Here is a 4,296-nt window from a genome sequence, read left to right on the forward strand (position 1 = left end):
GGTAGGTTTAGGGGTAGGGTTGGTGTAGGGCAATAGAATATACGGTCTGTACAGTAGAAAAACCATTACGCCTATGGGATGTCCCCACTTTTCACAAAAACAAACCTGTGTGTGTGTGTGTGTGAGAACTATTCCTAGTTACTGCATGCTTTCTTAATTTTGATTTCATGTTGAATTTATCCAGACTAGACCTACTAACCAACAAAAAACAAACTAGACCAGCATGGAAATCAGTTGAAATCGTCCCCTACAACAATTCACAGAGGAAGTGCATTTAATTAACAAATGTTAAGGTATACACCTGCTGTCCATTACACCAGATGCATGCAGCATGCTGGGTTATTTTATCTCTGCATGAGATGTCTGTTCAGGCCTTTCTGGCGCACTGTCCCTGTTACCCAGAACTCAGCGCACACATACACACTAAACCATTTGGCCCTGATAAAGCCATCCTGTCTGTGGGGGTGGGACAAAGATTTTGAATGAGGGGTGCAGGTGCACAGTTTCTGTAATGCTCTCAGGAGAACCCTCAAACGCACATTAAGCCATAGGTGATGGCATGTGCACTATTAGAGCTAATGACTGTCCTCTTATGCCAAATAACAGTCACCTTTGTCTGAGAGGCAAGCCTGTGCACTGATTAGACAGCGGGGTCATTAGTGAGGTCTTTGTATTATGGGACATCAAAGATTCACACTGTGTAGCTGAGGGACAGGTAGTTTAGAAACAAATAGACATCTTACTCTTGTTCTATTGGCTTGGAATTAGGTGAATCCGAATGTGACTAATTTGCTATTAAATATATAGTTACCCAAAACTGAATGTTTTGTTCTTTTTGATTATAATTTAGCGTAGGCCTACTTACACTCATGCTATTCTAAACCTGGATGAGAATAAAGAACGGAACAATTCCGGTTTCGATTCTGTAGTTAATGCTTCCATTTTAAATAGCCTACACCATACATACAATCTAGCCTGTTCGATTCATCGATATTCATGATGAATTTCTCACTACATTTCTCAGTAGCGTGGTGGTAGCGTTGCTGTTTTCTGAATCGAATAGCTTTTGAGTAGCGAAGCTCTTTTTTTGATCAAGTAGCGCGGTAGCGTCAACAACAACTACATTTTTCAAAGCATTTCTGAAGCTCAAGCTCAAATCGGAAATATAATTGCTAAGGAGTAAGGATCACTGATCCTGGATCAGTGAGTGACGCCACTAAACCTCGTAACTCCATTGGCTGCTCAAACTTTCAATCAAACCTCATTATTCCTCCGCCTCTCTCGTGAATGAAGTGCGGCGCGCAGTTTTATCAATAATATCTCAGTTTTATGAAGACATTTTTGGTGAGCGTCTGTGACAGCGGAATTTATAGTTGTAGAGAATAGCCACACGTGTACAAGTAAATTTGAAGTCACAGACAAAAGTTGTAAACTTGTAGAATTTTTCTCTCTCCCACAAACAACACAATAGTTACACCTTCTCGAGTCCTTTATTGCACGTGCACAAATCGAATTTTACGAATCACAAATCAAGAAACGCATACGCTCACATGTTTTGCTACTATTGCTGCAGTGAATATGGTGCAAAACACATTCACACACCTGCATCAAAAAACATGACGTCACGGATGAATTTTGTACATCCGCAAATCAGTATGTGAATTCTTGCAATGAGAATGTTACATATATTTTTTTCTTGGATGCTTTTTCTAGCACAAACACAAGTACATAACTACAAAGGCTTCAATCTGCTGCTACGAGTCTCAAGCACTGTTTTTTGCTTGCAAATGACAAGTTTCGCGCACTCCCTTTTGCACCACATACCATATTGACCCGAATATAAGACGATGTTTTTTTCTTGGAAATACATCTGAAAAAACGCGGTCGTCTTATATTCAGGGTCTAGACTTTGACATGTCAATAATACACCCACAACACTAGGTGGCGGCAAATACGCATAAAACGAGTGTGCCATGATATACATAATGTAATCATAGACTGTGGAATGTAATGCGTGTTGTAAAGATCGCGAGTAAAACAAAAGAAAAAGAAAGTCTTACAGCTGCATGAGTCGTGACTGTCACGTTAGCCTGATGGCACCAAATTCCCTTTGTGATTTTAAAACGTAAGTCAGTACCCAGATTTGAAGACTACAGTAAGATTTAACTTCTCCTGTTAATAAGATTTTGGTAGGCTACTATTAGATGGATAGCCTAAATGTCCTAATTCAGATGGGCTACCTGTTTTGTTTTTTTTATGGTATATCAAAAAGTGTATATTTTTTAAATGTGATTGTTGGTACATTTTACCAGTTTTTACCATACTTTCAAAACAAAAATTAAAATAGGAAAAATATGCAATATGAAAATAATTTATAATAATAATGTGTTTTACTGAGAAAAAACAAGATTTGGTTTTTAAAAAGCCTTTTTCCAAAAGGTACATCTGGAAAAAGGGTGGTCGTCTTATAATCAGGGTCGTCTTATATTCGGGCCAATACGGTATCTGTGAGAAATATGGAGCAAAAGTGATTTGTGCATCGATCTGTAGAGGCAACGGCGGGCACTGTTCAGAGATTTGCGGATGTACAAAATTCGTCCGTGACTATACATATTCGCTGCAGCAATAGTAGCAAAACATGTGAACGTACGAGTTTCTTGATTTGTGATTCGCAGAATAGGATTTGTGCGCCTGCAATGAAGGATTATCTAAAACAGGCTTCTTTTTAACATGTAGAATTATTTATAGTGATACTCCAATCAGGATTTATGTGGTGAATTCCCCCATTGTTGCCAACTAATTTTCAGGGGAAATAGCGAAAGGAAGGTCGATTTGTTGCTAAAAGTTGCTAAATGATGTTGTAACGTCATTATGCGATGATGTCATCACGTAATCACGATGCAAAATTGTGTCACTGCTTTAAATCTCAGCAAAAATATATTTTATATATGTTAATTTAGATTTGTTCGTAAAATAATATAAATGCATAATATAGTATTCAAATACAAATAACTGTATTGAATTATTGAACACTTACATATTTTTAAACAATTTAAGTTTTTTTATTAGCTAGTAAACTACTATAAATTCTGAACAATTGTAGTTTTAAGCAGTGTATTAGTTAGTATGCTACACTCTAAGAAAAGTCTGTAAAAAAATAGGGCACAATCTACTATGTTAATATGAAGGAATTTTCCGTATTGATTTTTCACAGGTTTTTTTTTTTACCTGCATTTTTAATTACGCTTTGTATTTAGTGTTTTCAGGTTACAGGGTTACAACGGACATTGTATCATAAATGAACAATTATTCAGTTATTATTATTATTGTAATAAAATTGAACAATTGCAAATAGCAGCAACTTAATTCACGTAATGTGTGTGCTGCTAGGCATCTTTGGTTTCCTCTTTTTGTGTAATTTAGATGGTAATTGTGTGCCTTTTTATCGTTTGGTGTTATTTATCAACAGTTGCTAAAAGTTGCCAAATAAATTTTGAAAATAGCTAAATTTAGCTAAAAAATAGGTGCTCTTGGAAGAAAAGGTTGCTGGGTAGTCTGAAAAGTTGCTAAACTTAGCAACTAAATTGCTAAATTGGCAACACTGCATTCCCCTCTTAGGAGACTCCTGTGGGAGGGAGGATTTTTTAAAATTTGCGCGGTAGAGGGGGGAGTTTTCAGACTCTTTTTTTTTTTTTTCAAAAATATGTAATTAAATGTTTGATCATGCTGTGTATTTTTGTTTTTACAATGGGGCAATTGTTGAGTGTGCATGAGCACAGTCTCTGGAGAGCGCATGAGTGCTGAATGGTTTAAATACTGGCCAAACAAAACAAAAAAAATGCAAATTATAAACTTTAGTGACGATGCATGTAAACTGTGACAATCCCTGTGTGTCAACCGTGCAGTGTGCAGCTCGCTTATAGCCTATAGTGCAGACGCGATGTGGTGATATGAAGCCAATCAAGCCATTTGCGCATTTTGAGAGGGAAATAAGACCGAGAGCTCGCGGAGATTCACTCGTGCTTTTTGTAAAATTACGCCTCACAGAAATGTTTCAAATTATTTTGTAAGTTATTTAATAAAGAAATATGAATTGTACCTCACCTTTAGTATTATAATTAGGCTATTTCACCCGCGCCGGACAGGTGCCTGTATGGGATGATATTAGACTCAAAATGATTAATAGATGCACGCACAATTATCCATGTACTGCATACATTTTATACATGTATCTTACTAACCACAAACAAATGCCTTTCAATTTGAGTCTGTGGAATTCGGGATTAAATGATTGTG

The sequence above is a fragment of the Sinocyclocheilus rhinocerous genome, unplaced genomic scaffold, assembly GCF_001515625.1.
Source record: "Sinocyclocheilus rhinocerous isolate Xijiao unplaced genomic scaffold, SAMN03320098_v1.1 scaffold603, whole genome shotgun sequence".
In the NCBI taxonomy this organism is placed as follows: Eukaryota; Metazoa; Chordata; class Actinopteri; order Cypriniformes; family Cyprinidae; genus Sinocyclocheilus; species Sinocyclocheilus rhinocerous.